The following is a 15,954-nucleotide window of genomic DNA, read 5'->3' as shown; positions in this document are numbered from 1 at the left end:
TAGTAGCTTGTATTATAGTTACCACATCAACGTATGTCACAACACCAAGATGTAAAACATACATACCATAAGAAACTTGTTTTGAGAAGGTCAATAAGAGCACACTTATTTGTCTTCTTTTCCTGGTTGCTTATTTGATTATTTCAGATAACTACAAATAAAAAACAAATATCCCAGACATAAAATTTTATTATAAATAAATGACATAAAATAAAAAACATGGTCTACATCTGTTCCCACCTTTATTGAATATGCCTGCATCTCAACTTTTGAATATGGTTTATAATGAGTCTTTATTGGTCACATATACATTACAGCACAGTGAAATGCTTTTTTCTTCACATATCCCAGCATATTATGAGGTTGGGGTCAGAGCGCAGGGTCAGCCATGATATAGCAACCATGGAACAGAGAGGCCTTGCTCAAGGGCCCAACAGTGGCAGCTTGGCAGCTTGGCAGCATGGCCACCCAACCTTCTGATCAGTAACCCATAGCCTGGCAGTGCTGGGCCAGTACCCTGAAACCGTGACCTTCCGATCAGTAACCCAGAGCCTGGCAGTGCTGGGGCTTGAACCCCCGACCATCCAAGCAGTAACCCAGAGCCTTAACCGTCAAGCCACCACTTTCCCTTTTATCCTAGTTTGACGTTGCCTATCTGTGTTTTGACCTAGCATGGACACCTGTTTTGAATCTTGGAAAGCCCTAAATAAAACACACATAAAATACAGACTTTTCCACATTACACATTACGTGCATTAGTTTTCTCGGACACAATATCGTGCAATTTTATTTAAAATAATTAAATAAAAAGAGAGCTATTGTGCTTGCTTCTGTTTCTGCAGGTAAATCCATTCTACCATGCACACTGTGTTCTCATTGTGACACTGTGTTCTCTTTTTCCACCTGCGAGTGTTAACCTCACCAAACTGGCAACCCTGCCTCAGCTGTGTTTGGCCATAAACAAACAAGCAACTTGTGTAATACACTAACACAACACTGTCACAACACTTTTAACAGGACTAAATGATACTCAGCACCTGCCAAGCCTCTTTCGCTCAGCATCTGAGTGCGATGCACCTGTGCCGTATCTGTATTCCTGTGCCGTAATTAAGCTGTCAGCTTGTTATTTACAAAGAAGAACCTGTTTCCGTTTCATTTAAGCTGCAACTGGTTACGGAAGCACAAGGCCATCTAAACAGTTTACTGACCTACTACTTAAAAAAGGTCATGTTTATTTTGGCACTAACTAAGTGTTTTAGAAGTGGAAATTCTGATACTTTATGCATAAATGAATATTCACTAAAAAAAAAATGCTTTATAATATGCATTATAATGCTTTCTTTAACAAATTTGCACTGATGCTTAAACATTTAAAAATAAGACTTTTACTGTAGAAACTTATTATTTTAAAAAAAATTTACTGGACTTTAGCTGGCAAAGTTGTTTTAAAAATCGCTAAATTTAAAGCTTTAGCGTTAGAATGCTAATGAGTGTATAATGTTCTACTGGCACAGACAGACTATATATATATGTAAATATGTCTTTAACCATGGCGTATGGTCGCTTAGTGGTTAGCACGTTCGCCTCACACCTCCAGGGTTGGGGGTTTCAATTCCCGCCACAGCCCTGTGTGTGTGGAGTTTGCATGTTCGCCCCGTGCTGCAGGTGTTTCTTCCTGGTACTCCGGTTTCCTCCCCAGTCCAAAGACATGCATGATAGGCTGATTGGTGTGTCCATAGTGTATGCGTTGTGCCTTGCGATGGATTGTCGGGGTGTCCAGAGTGTACCCCTCCTTGTGCCCGATGCTCCATGGGATAGGCTACAGGTTCCCTGTGACCCTGAAGGATAAGTGGTATAGAAAATGGATGGATGGATGTCTTTAACCACAACGGTTTCCTGGTGAAAGCCAGTGAAATCTTATACTGACCATCTTTAACTCATCATCATTCAGGAATAATTCTGAGCAAATCCAAAATGTCTATACATCATAATCACATTCACTACGTAGAGTACAACATAATGTGTTTAGTGTGCTACATACCATCAGATAATGACTTGGATAATGTCTCTTATTTCATCCTATCAAAATGAGATTGTGAGTTTGAATCCCAACCAGGAGCCAAGGAAGCAAACTTTATGATGGATGGAATACTCTCTCTCTCTCTCTCTCTCTCTCTCTCTCTCACTCTCTCCCTCTCTTCCCTGTCAATCACAGCAACACTGGCCAGTCTTTGGCATCTGTGAGCTCATGTACGCGGAAGAGGATGTATTGCACTTTCCTCTGAGTGCATTACGCTGCCATGTGATGCAGCAAAAGAAGCAGGTTGAAAATAAGTTTTGTTTACATTTGATTAGATTTGTTTAGTTTAGTTTTGATTTTTTGTTTTGTTTAACTTCTGTGGGGGTGTTTTTAGTTTAGGTTTAATTTGATTTCTTTGGATTATTTTGATTTGTATTGTTGTGGGGGGTTGTTTTTAGTTTTGATTAGATTAGATTTGTTTGATTTAGTTTTGCTTTGATGTTTTGTTTTGTTTTTGTGTTTGTTTTGTCTAGGGTTTTTTTGGGGGGTGGTTGTTTTAAATTTAGTTCTGCTTAGTTTAGATTTGATTAGATTGGGTTTTGCATTGATGTTTTGTTTGGCCTCTTTTGTGTTATCTGGGGGTCAGGTTTTTGTTGTTGTCATCGGGGGCGGGGGGGGGGGGGGGGGGGGGGGTTGTTCAGATTTTTGCAGTGCTCGGCTCAGATATTTAGGATTTTATTAAGTTAGGACTGCAAGTGTTTTGTTTTTGTCATTAAGTAATAAATGTATTAGTAATAGTATTAAATGCTATGAAAATTTGACTAAGCCCTTATTGGAAATGCATAATTTTTATGACGGTAGAAAATGAGAAGCTTTAAAAACAATAAGTCTCTCAGTCGGAAAAGAAAAACCTCATAATGTAGGCAAAAGAAATAAAAGTTCAAGAGTTGATTTATGATAATACCGTATTGTGGCTCCCTGAATTGAAAACAAAATAAAACCATATTATGAGGGGCCTACAAATAATTATTGTGGCATTAGATTTGTACACTTTAAGCTTTTGAACTTTAAATAAAGTTGACACCACTATTAGTTAAAATAAATAATTTTCTATTTTAGAAATAATTGTAAATGGTTTGTTGTTTTCTGTTCGCACTTTGTCCCCTTTATTTTTTCGTTTAATGTAGGCAAAAATGCTTGGAATATTCTGTTATTGCTTATGTTAATGAGACCCAGCATTAAAGATACTAACCCGCTGAAGAAGTGGTGTGTAATAATGAGTTCTATATAATTACACTCGAACCTCTGTCTCTACTCAAGCCCTCACAGTAGAGGTGTCACTGTAATTACAGCTCTTCACTTCCTCTTCTCTTCACCCATAAACTCACACCAGCAAGGCAACATCTATAGGTCACTGGAGTAATGTGATGACCTGCTAACTTTATATTTTACATTTCCTAACTTTATTGATACCATAGCAATGATTCATAAGTTAACACTGGTGTCATTTGTAACTATAATTTCATCCACTTTTTTTTTTTTTACAACGTCTGATAAACCAAAGAAATTAAGTATTGTCTTCACAGAGGATTTTAGTTCATCTTTATATTTCTAAGCAGCGTAATCGGGAATTTGAGAAGTATAATCTGACAGGAGAGTATTAATTTTTTTATGCGATAATGCATGAAGTGCTTTATGAGCCTGAGTGAAAAGGAAAAAAGCACAGGGACTATCGCATCACAACAGATCACTCTGCAAATCAGTTTTGAGATCTTAAGTCAGTGCAACAGCATCCTTAGTGTGTTCTGCCTTACTTCTACATTTCATATTCACAGACCACTAACAGCTGATTATCTCAATTCCCTTTCTGGAAAATTCACATTTTTACATGTTGTGATGTAATATAGTATGTGTTTTCATCTGAAACATTTTTTTTTTACCCTGAGATTGCACATGTCATGATGCTAATAATTTGAGATGAATAGAAGTCAAAATAAAATGTAGAAATAAGTGAAGCAAGTGGAAAATTCAAATTAAATCATGTGCAAGAAAAAGATCATGTGATAACTGAATCATGTAAAAAAAAAAAAAAAAAAAAAACATGTGCAGATAAAAGAATTGTGTGGGGAAAAAATCCAATGTGAATATGAATAAATTGTGCAAAATAATTATGCTTGAAAATAAATGGATCATTTTTTAAAGAAAAAAAGGAACTCCTATGTAAATAGATAATTTTTGTGTAAGATTATGTGAAAATAAGTGGGTTGTGAATAAAAAAAATTATCATTTGTAAAAAATAATAATAATAATAAATTAAATAAAAATCAATAACAATAATAATAATAATAATCACATTAATCGAGTTAGAAAAACACGTAAAAATACATGAATTATATGTAATAAATAATGGGGGAATTAATAAAAATTCACATTTTGAATTTTTGTGATTTTCACATTGAAAATCACATTTTCAAATCTATGAATTAGGTGAAAAAATATCATCATGACAAAAAGCATTTGAAAATAAATGAATAATGAAAACATTGTGTAGAAAAATCTTGTCACTTTTCAGTAAACGTGATCCCACATTACTAAAAAAAAAAAACCTAAGTAAAACTGTAATATTTTCTTTTCCATATGTAAAAAATAATTAAATCATTTGTACAAACAAAATCACAACTGAAAACAAATGAATCATTAAAAAACCAAGCATGTAAATATAAATTAATCATGTACAAATAAATCAAACCTGAAAATAAATTAATTGTGTAAAAAAAAAAAAAAAAATCACTCGTGAAAAATGTATGAATCATGTGTAAAAAAAAAAAAAACAGCATGTGAAAAGGAATTTTTTTTTTTAAATCGCATGAAAAAAATTTAGGAATAATTAACATATTGTAAAACATTAGTTGAAAAAATCATGTGTCACTTTTCAGTAAATGTGATCCCACATTATTAAAAGAAAACCTAAGTAAAGCTGTAAAACTCTTTTCTACCTTGGGTTAATAAGGGTATGTGTGTGTTTTGTATGATTCCCCCTGTAGTGACTGTGAACACTAACAAATTTGCTTAGCAGCTGCAGGCAACAACTTGTGTGTGTGTGGTTCTGTCATTTACTTAGCTCATACTTTATACACAAATGATGAATAGCATTTTTCCTGCTGATGTTCATAGTGCAGAGTGGATTTTTGTTTCGCCTGGAGATATTCATTTAAGTGGTAATTTCCCCTGTAATATTCAGCTGTGCAGGGAAAAATTAAGTGTGAGCCATTGTTAGAATAAATGACTTTCTAAAATACACTTCCTCAAACAGTGTGATGTGTCACACTCAGGTTCTCCAAAATGTCATTCTCGGGTGCTTGTACTATATGTGTAGTGGCATTGGGAAGACTCTTTCACATGCTACAATTCTAACATTTAAGTTACAGACTTTTCTGAAATGAAATATGTTTCTGAACCAGAAGGAAAGTTCTAGCATTGCAAACTGAATTGATTAAATTTATGTCTGTTTCGCCATCCAATCAATGTGATCGTTCCGTGACAGTCACTGTGTGAGGAAATCACAATTAGCAAACAATGTTTTAGCTAGGTTCTATGCATTTTTAGGCAGACTGACTAGTTTTTAAAACCACTCATTTTCATACTATTTTGAAGGATTTGTACTTGACTCGAGTATTATTTAAATTGAATACTTGTAGTAATGTGGTAGGGTAAGTGATTTGGCTATCCTATTGACTCTGCTCAGGGTATGGCTTTGGCAGACCAATAGGGTGGGAGCTACCCGACTATTTAAGGACCCTTATTTTGGTAGGCACATGGGTGTCTTGGTGATTCAGAGTTCCTCGCTCCCCTGGCATTTCCGGTTCCCATTTCCATTCAGGCATGTTCAGGCACTGCTCACGGTGTAATGAGGTGAACATCTCAAGGCTAATTTGTTTATTTATAGTCTTAGAGTGGCACTGGTGGCACGTGCATTGTGGCGAATTGGCGCTGGAGATCACGTTCAGTGATCGAAACATTTATCCGGTGGCTGAATGATATGTATATGTATGTCGAGCCGTGGTACCTGTGAGTAATCATGCAACTTAGCGTCTGGTGTTTGTTCAACCCAATGGTAAGTGCACCTCTCCCTTTTTCACATTGGGACTTGGTAGATTTAGGTTGACACTCTGATCTTTGTGTTAAGGTGAGAGTGGGGAGTTGCGCATCTAAGTCTTCTCTAAGACAAATCCCTAGCTGTAGATGCTACGTGTGATGCCGCTACTGTTTTGCTTTACTTATTGTTTTGTTTCACCCAATCTGTTTTGCTTTACCTGATTTTGTTTTACGGTCATTTTCTTGATCTGTTTTGCTTCATCTGATTTGTTTTGCTTTACTTCAGTGTTTTGCTTTACTTTAGCTTTGGATGTATGTTTGGCTTACGTTTTGCTACCACATGTAGTCTGAGAGGCTAAGTGGTAAATTAGTGTTTTCCAGCCTCAAACCTGTTTCAGGTTTGTTGTTCCACACAACCACTTTACTATTGATGGGGTGTATGCTATGCCTTATTGTCTCTATGCTATAGTGGCTATACTTTTCATTTGTACTGTTTGCCATAATTCTGGCTCTGGTTAGGTGCTGTCAACTGCCTCTACTTCGTGTGGTGCTGTCAGTGGGCCTGGGTGTTTATAGCCACCACACCACGGTGTCTGTTTAATATTTGTCTTTCTTTGTTTATTGTGTAGTGTCTGTAACTTTGGGTTAACCGGTGTCTTCTTTCTCTCCAGGAGCCAGTGAGTCTTGGTGTGGGACAGGGGAGGCTAGCTGCATTTATTCGGTGGTATGTGCTTCACAGCATGCTCAATGTGCCAAGACAACAACTACCTTATGGCGTAGGTAGTGTTTGATGATTTTGGGTGTGACTTGCAGTGGGTTTGGAAGACCCCTCGAGCTGTAGCTGGCCTGCCTGGTCTCTGCCAAGCCTGGGCCTGGAGAAGTGGTTAGTTTAAAAATCCTTATTGAGCTTCATGGGAGAGCGATTTTATACTTGTATGTTAAGTTTTAATGATGCTTAAGTGTCATAATAAAATTTTTATATTCATACTCATGTCTCACTCATGTTCCTTACCCTGATTGGTAGAACTTCTTTGTGCCTTTATTTGGGAGTATTTCCCTGGTTCTCCCCCAGGGTGGTGTAGTTGGATTTACAAAATTTGGGATAAACGTTTTCCCTCCACTTGGGAATGCCACACTAAGAGTAAATTTACAAGAGAAAAACAACAGATGTTCATTCCTTACATTTTCATTCGGACCTTCAAAGTACTTCTTACAAATCTATAAATCCATGTTACAAGTGAAAAATTAAATATCTGCCTTTAAAATTCACCATCAAATCTTAAGTATGTTGCATTACATTGCCTTAGCTAGTTAAGGCTTGTAAACTAGCTAGTTAAATTAACTCGCTAGTAATTTTGTAAAGTAGCTTGGTAAAATAGCTAGCTAGTTGTGTCAATAACTTGTTAGGTTAGTTCGGTTATTTTGGTTGCTAGCTACTTAGTTTTTCTAAATTAGCTTGCTGGGTTTAGTTAGGTTAGTTGGATTACTTGCTAGTTAGGTTTTGTTTTCATTGCTAATGTGGTTTAGTCCAGTGAAGCAGCAAGCCAAGTTCTACGTTTGTCTATTTAGCAGAATATATTCCTTATGATTGACTGCTTAGTGAACTAGCTAGTCACATAATGAACTTGTGGTCAGCTCTTTTCAAATATTTATGTTTGCTCCTGAATACTTGTGTAAGTCTAAATGTAGGTACTTTAAACGTGTAGATCCCCCCCCACACACACACAGTTTTATTTATTTATCCCCCCCCCCGTGTGAGACAGTGTATGTTATAGTCAGAAAAACCTAAATCTGTTTTTGTGTTTGGTTGGTTGGGTTTTTCATTTTCTGTTTGCCAGAATACAACCAGTATCTGCACTCACCGTACACATTATTACGAACATATATACACCTGCTTATTCATGAAATTATCTAGTCAGGCAATCATGTAGCAGCAGAGAAGTGCATCAAATTATGCAGATACAGGTTAAGAGCTTCAGTGGGCACAGGCTCACTAAAACTGGGCAGTTGAAACTTGGAAAAAGATCCACCTAAATTGTGTTCAGTCTGTGAACAGTGTAGCCTCAGGTTCCCGTTCTTGGCTGACAAGAATGGAACCTGATGTGATGTTCTGCTGTTGTAGTCCATACGCCTCAAGGTTTGACGTTGCTTTTGCTTCATGTTATATGTGAGAGGCTTTTCTTCTCACCATGGTTGTACAGAGTGGTTATTTGAGTTCCCATAGCCTTCCCGTCAGCTGAATAGCAGTCTGCTCATTCTCCTGATTTCTCCATCAATAAGGTATTTCCCCCCACAGAACTGCTGCTCTTTGATGTTTTGTTTTTGTTTTGTTTTGTTTTGCTTTTTGCACCATTTTGTGTAAACTCTAGCTACTGCTGTGTGTGAAAATCCCAGATCAACCATTTTTGAAAGACTTGAAATACTTTTTTACCATACATTTTTTTTTTTTTTAGTATTATTATTTTTTTTTAGTCTTTACAAGCCTATACAAACACACATGGCTGATGGTTGAAGGAGTAGATCAGATATTCTGAACCCATGCAAAAATGAAATTAATATTGGATTGCTTAGTTAAATAGTCTTCATTTTATTCCACATTTAAATTAAAACTCTCAGTTCCTGGAATTTTCAGTGGGGAGAAAGTTGAGCTCTGAGATGTTGAAACTGCTTCATTAAAATTCTGGACTGGGAAGAAAAGGATGAGGTCCGACCGCTCTGTGCTTATTTATGCTCAGGATTGGCGAAGCCGCTCCAAATCCCCTTTGCTTCGAAACTAATTTACGACGCAACAGAGCAAACCAGATTTCCCAAAAGCCCCAGAAGCTCCAACTGCATAATCAGCGGACCGACCACATCCAAAGAAAATGAGTTTAAAAAAAAAGTCCAAGAGCGGCTCTTAGAATATTTACAATGTGAATAGTGGATTGTTAGTGAAGTGAGTGAAATTGCAGAAGCAGGCAAAGATTCATTTCCAAAATCAAATGCACAAGAGGAAGCCCTGGTGAATTAAAACAGGTTATATTTAGCACAGCATGAATATGTTATGGCCTGTATTTTGGATGCCTTGTAAACGGAGCGAGTGGGCATTGGTTGCTTTGCTTTGGCACATCCTCTGAGTGCCGCAGCCAAAAAAGCACCTGTGGAGATCCAGTTTTCAAATCCGCAGGCCCCCCACTCTCACATTATTCACTTTTACCTCGAGGAGTCCGTTCCTCACACAAAAGCCGAACACAACCGCGCCCCACTTTTGTCTTTGGAGAGCTGTGCTAATTACGTCCCCCGCTAGGTCGGCCTGCTCCGAACGGGCACTGCCTGCAGTAATGAATGTAAGGTCTTGTTGAGGTATTTTTCAAAGACATAATCAACACGACACCTGGTTCTTGCCTGCGGTTATAACTGTGACATATACACAGTGCAGGTTGAAGTGCGGATGAAGGTTTGTGGTTTTGTTGATGCTATCTTGGTGTAGAAAAGGTCAGACTGTGAGCGGGGGAGGACTGAACATTTACTTTACATTACAGCAAGTAAGCTTTAAATAAGTCAATGCAGCCGAGTGCAAAAGTTTATATAGCCTTAAGACAAAATATAGAAGTTTGACAATTATTGGTTTGGGTTTCACAGGCAGCCCTGATAACCTTGTGTAGGAGCTCCACATTGAGTTATCACTCAAACTCAACAGTCTTCTTCTTTTTTTTTTTTTTTTTTTCTCCCCTCAAATAAAAACGGTGAGCCAAATGACAGTTGACCAGGTGTTCTGAACTCACTGATATTAACTGACCCCATGGAAGTCACGCCTTCTCTCCCTAGTTCACATTAATAATCTTTTGGGCAGTGCTCTTGGCTTGTGTCACGTGTTAAATGTATGAAGGTAAGGACGGATGCAAGTGCAGATAAGAGCTTTTAATAAAGAGACGCAGGCAGACAAATCCAAATCATGAGACAATAACGTAGTCAAGAAACGGGCAATAGGTCAGGCGATCTGTAAACAGGCATGAACTAGGCAAGGCAAGAATCGTGAATGAGGAACAAGAAGCAAGATCAATGAACATGAAATAAAATGAGGAAACGGGTACAAATGCTTAGTACGGCGAGAACACTCAATACTTCGCAAAAACATGGTGTTCAAGCAGTCTCTTTATACTGTGGATGTGAGTGCTGTGAATTTGATGCAGGTGTGCGTGATTAGAATGAATGTGAGTGTTATGGGAATTGCAGTCCATGGTGGCCATGTTTGTAGGCCGCAGTGCAGGATGGGAAATGTAGTCACTGGTTTGCTGTGATATGAGATCTTGACTATTGAAATATGTGCTGACAGACTGGCTTCGCTTTCCAACATAGTAAATGGAGAATGTTTAGAGTTCATCGATGAGAAATAATAGCTAACAATGTATGTTTGGCACAGCTATGATTAGACGAGTATATCAGTTAAGTATTTTATCGGTGGATGCTACAGAAAATTCAACCACTGAAACTTTACGAATGAGGAAAAAAAGGCCAAAAGTTTGACTGAAAAAAGCCCAAAACAAAACACAGGCTGATTATAACGGTTTGTGAATATTTTTTATCCTAGTGATAATTTAAAAAGTGATCAAAAATGCTTTTTGTTGTTTGTTTGTTTTTCCTCTCCTGCGCCTGTGAGAACAGACCCGTCCGCCACATGGAAACATTTCACAGTTTCTATGAATTGGCAATAGACAGTGATTTGTAAAACAAGGCCTCCACTGAAAATATATTTTTTTTACTATTTGTTGCCTTTTTAATATTCGCTTCTACACATTTCCCCTGTTAGCTTTGATTTTAATTTTGCCTGATGTCACATGTTTTCTTCAGATCCAGGGTCTCATTTATCAAAGTCTGCATAGAACAAGCTCTAAATTTGTGTGTGGAGACCCCCAGTACTCACAAGGAAATCTGCATTTATCACACTTGCTTATGCACAGCTGTATGCAATGGATGTTGATAAATCCCACACATTATTAATTGCTTTGCCTGTACATGGACACTTATTTGCATAATAAAAAAAAAAAAAAAATTGCCATATATGGTAAACAAGTTCCAGTAGCATGCTCAGCACTTATGCATGGTTCACCTGCAAATCTATGTGTATGTATGGTTGATAAATGAGACACCAGATCTGGAAACTGAGTGGCTATTCTTCTTTTGATTTCCCCTCATAGTGTTGTCTTTGTTCACCCACATTTCATTTTGGACTATTATTTTGTATATGAATTCTAATATATAAAAAGTTGTGTTTTCTTTTTTCCCCATTAAATACCTATGGGGGATACAAACTTTTACCGTAACCTTTTTCTCTTTTTGTCATTCAAATGTAGCATCTCTGCTGATTTTTTTTTTTTCCAGCACTGGAGAGTGGAAAGTTTGGAAACCTAGGTAAAGTACAGAACCTTTTGCAGCAGTGAAACTATGTAATGTAATATAATGGAAACTAACCTTCACTGAAAAGAGAAACACACAGAGTCAGAGAAAGACGTTTGGATCGATGGTTGGTTCATTTTTGGGATAAAGCTTCTGAAATTTTCCACTTTTATTCATCCAAAATTAGAGGATAGATAGAGTGTAATGCTGCAGTTTCAAAACCCAGGCACTGAATCAACAACATATGGGCTAAAGAACTGCCTTTTAACTATCTGAATGTGTTTCTTTATTCAACAGCATTTTTTGCAGTTTTGGCTCTTGATGAGGTGTAATAGCACTTGGCGCTTGGTGCAGCAAGTAAGAATGGGTGTACAATCTAAATTAGACCTAATTAACAGCAGGTTTGCAAAATAAAATACATGACAATACGTATTCATATCTTAATATTTACTATATATAGATATAGATATATAGATCTGCTGAATTGCAGTGTTTACTGTGATGGATAAATAAAACTTAGCAGTGCTATAGGGGTTTCAAACAAATGTCACTCACCATCTGTTTAAATCATATGCCATATTTTAGAACGACATCCCAAACCATGTTCAGCTGCTGTTTAGGTATTTACGATAAAGTTCTTGTAGAAAATGAAATAAATCAGAACACCCTGCTTGAGTGGTGTTGTCACTTAACAAGGCCTGATGTTGACTAAATCAATATTTCATAGATATGAAAAGCTGCACGACTGTGGATGTGACTGCATTTCAGTAAGCCGTGCTGGATAAGGGCCTCTGCTAAATGCCGTGAATGTAATTGACTGCGTCACCATCTTTCCAATTTGATCTCACTGACTAGAATTGAGCATTACATAAGACGTTCTCCAAAATTTCAACAAAATGCAGCATTTTCAGTTTTGGAAACAATAAGTTCTGGAAATCAGGTGAATCTCTGGGAATCAGCTGAGGCTCAGGGAATTTGGGAAACAGGTGAAGTTCTATAAAACTGGGAATCAGAAGAGAATCTGGGAATCAGATGAAGCTCTGGGAATCATGTGAAGCTCTGAGTATCAGCTGAGAATTTGGGAATCTGGGAAACAGATGGCGTTCTATGAATCTTGGACTCAACTGAGGCTCTGGGAATCCAGAGGTTAGGTGAGGCTCTGGGAATCAGCTGAGACTCAGGGAATTTGGGAATCGGATGAAGCACTGGGAATCTGGAAATCAGGTGACGCGCTAAGTATCAGATGAGGCTTTGGGAAGTTTTATTTGTCTGGGAATCAACTGAGGCTATGGGAATCCAGGGGTTAGGTGAAGCTCTGGGAATCAGCTAAAGCTGCAGGAATCTAGAAAATAGGTGTAGTTCTGGTAATCAGCTGAAGCTCTGGGAATGAGCTGAGGCTCTGGGAATCTGGGAAACAGGTAAAGTCTGGGAATCAGGGAATAAGATGAAGCTCTGGAAATGAGCCAACAATCTGGGAATTATGTGAAGCTCTGAGAATCTGGGAATCAGCTGGGGTTCTGGGAATCATCTGGGGCTCATGGAATCTGGGTATCGCATAAATCTCTCTTTCTTGGAGTGTGTACTGGTGGTGGAAAATTCAGGAATATAAAGTGCTACACATCTAATAATAAACAAAATATTAAAATATTGTACAGATTTAAATAATGTTCATGAAATCTGTCCTGTAGGTGAATTTATTTTACAGTTCCCTGGTTACAAAAAGTTTGTTGTTTATTTACAGCAGGTAATTCACCCATGGTAATTTTTTTCTAGCACCTCAGCATGAAAGGTAAATTGCCCAGTTTCCTGCGCATAGAGGTTGAAGAGGCCAAATCGGAGCAGATTGTGTTTTTCGGACTCCTGTCGTTTAAGCATCAACTTCAGGCCAATGGGCTTTACAGGAGCCGAGCCAGACAACAGGCTTCCATCTGCCACTTTTTTTTCTCCTCAGCTCTTCTGAGAAATCTGTTCTTTTGTCTGCCTGCTCTAAGTCTTCACGCTCGTCTTCATTCGATCCTCGGCTGCTTTTCTTTCCCCCAAGATAGAGCTGTATAAAACCCTGACATATCTCACACCGAGGCTCATTTGACCTTAAGTTGAAAATTCAGTCCCAGGTGGAGAATGATTTGCTTAAATGTGGCATTTGAATATCAATGCCTTGGTGTCATGTTAGAGTTCAAGTAATGAGGGCTGGAGGAGCGATGCCGTTGACGCCATTGACACTGTTGGCATTGTTGACGCTGTTGACACCAGTGACGGCTTTCACTTCTGTTTCATACATCAACCAAACCATATGGCCATTTCCCCCAAACTGTGGATTTTGATGTGATTAATATATCCTAGGACTGCGACTGCTGTTGTGACACCAGCTTTTGTTGCACCTTGTCAGGTCTTCTCCGTCACTCTCACAGTGGTTGCTCACGTCTATGAAATGTTCCACTCCTCATACCTACTCCTGCCTACCTTCCAAAGACAGGATGGAGATGATCACAATAAAATCTGACAGGACAGTAATGGTGAATGCAAATGAAAGGGACACTGGTAAATGCTAATGCTGAAAGCACAATGAGGCTGAGTGATTACAAAGCACTCGAGTGCCTTTTATCTCATGGCACCACTTATCCTAGAAGTGCCATCTCAAAGGGTCCCAGTGTGTCCTGCTATCGTTCATCTCAAGGGTCTTTTTTTATCCACCAAAGAAGAAGCATTGCTTTGATTGAGGTTTGCTCAAATCAGCTTCCCTTCTCATTTGCATGTCCTTTTTTTAGCCTCTTATCTGGCAGGTTAATGAGGTCATAAAGGTGACATATCGCCTCCATAAACACGTCATGACACATCATATAAGCCTTCATAAACATTACAGAGACTCATTTATATAGGCTTCAGCTGTCATTGACTCAACTGCTTGAGTCAAATTGATCTCAAGTTGATTTAACACGTTAGTGAAGTGATGTAACATGAGTTTCATTTTTCTGCTTCTGAGATGTTTAAGAATGCTCATGGCAGTTCCAAGATGCTGTAATGAAAGTGTCATAAGCATTCCTATACTGTAATTCTTCCTGGATAATCATGAACTAATACTTACTTAAATATGAACTAATGATGAGTTAAGGCATGTACTTATCAGGAGCTGATGAAGAGCTAACCTGAACCTGAATTCATGCGTGAATAACAACTACCTTAAGTACACTGCAAAACCGGATAAGTTCATTTAACTCAAAAAATTGAGGAAACTAATTACCTCAAAATTTTTAAGTTGATAAATCAATTTCTTTAAGCCAAATACACTTAAATATAAAAACATTTAACTCAAACTTCGTAATGTAAAATAAATCTTTGTTATATTTAAGTGTATTTGGCTTAAAGAAATTGATTTATCATCTTACAAATACACTTAAATATAACAACAGTTTATTTTACACTACAAAGTTTGAGTAAAATTTTTGTTATTTTTTAGTGTATTTGAAATTGAAATTAATTTATCAACTTAAAAATTTTGAGGTAATTAGTTTCCTAAATTTTTTTGAGTTTAATGAACTTATCCGGTTTTACAGTGTATGTGAGTACACGTTTGTTAGTTAACGTATTAATTAACACGTAGGGGTAAACTAAATAAAACCTGCTCTATAAGAAAGACTATGAATCATTCTTATAAATATAATTTCCCATATGCAGCTGCCTACACAGATATCACTGGATGGCACTGGATTACTTTCATAATTTGTATTGATCCTCCTTATCGAAGCATTAATTATTAATTATGTAGCGAACAGAACCTTAGCTTGCTTTGTGAAAGCGTCAATCAAAGCTGTCCAGAGAGAGCAGAACCCCCACCACTGCAGCACTTACACCCCTGTGTGATGCTTTAACGTGACTCTGGTGGATGGAAGCAGGACCCCTGGTGCTTTCTCAAACGACTCAAAGCCAGAGTCCGCCTTAACCTTTTTTTGCTCCTTTTTTTCCTCAGTAGAGGCTGAGAATCATGCACAGCATTGCACAATTTTTAAGGCCTAACCTTTGCCATGTGTTTCAAGGATAAATCAAAGTGCTAGAGCCATTGTCAACTTTACCCTTATAAATACTGTTATCAAACTACTCGCACCACCACTGGTATTGAGTGTACAGGGGAGAAACAGCCAACAGTGGGAGTGCGTTCATATATGCAGGGTTTTTTGTTCATTTGAATGGAAACCTGTTGTTTTTGTTTTTCTCGCTACGGTTCTTTAGGCAAGAGAGAACAGAGCAATCATTCGGAAACAGCCAAGTGTCTGAGTGAGGTGGACTCAGTCCTTCTAGCGTGGTTCGATTGCAGTGAGAAAGCAATTTGACTCAACCCTACTGCAGGAAGTGAACCAGCCACGCCATGTGTTTTGGGTTGCAGCATTTTTTTGGTACAAGCGAGCTGCTAAACTGAGCCATGAGGCACAAACTGAACAAATGGAATGAAATGCAAGAAATGTGTT

The 15,954-nt window shown here is 37.8% G+C and overlaps 1 protein-coding gene and 1 long non-coding RNA gene across 2 annotated transcripts in view; both read left to right on the top strand.

Moving 5' to 3' along the window:
* igsf21a (immunoglobin superfamily, member 21a) overlaps nt 1-15,954 on the top strand; it is a 268,718-nt gene that overhangs the window by 195,618 nt on the left and 57,146 nt on the right. The window lies entirely within an intron of this gene.
* Nucleotides 5,639-7,102, top strand: LOC108255205 (uncharacterized). Its single transcript, XR_001810047.3, has 2 exons — nt 5,639-6,134; nt 6,787-7,102. It is a non-coding gene; the product is annotated as an uncharacterized LOC108255205 (long non-coding RNA).

Source organism: Ictalurus punctatus, chromosome 21 (genome assembly GCF_001660625.3).
Source record: "Ictalurus punctatus breed USDA103 chromosome 21, Coco_2.0, whole genome shotgun sequence".
Taxonomy (NCBI): domain Eukaryota; kingdom Metazoa; phylum Chordata; class Actinopteri; order Siluriformes; family Ictaluridae; genus Ictalurus; species Ictalurus punctatus.
The sequence above is the reverse complement of the archived record's forward strand: the minus strand, read 5'-3'. Positions and strand labels throughout refer to the sequence as shown.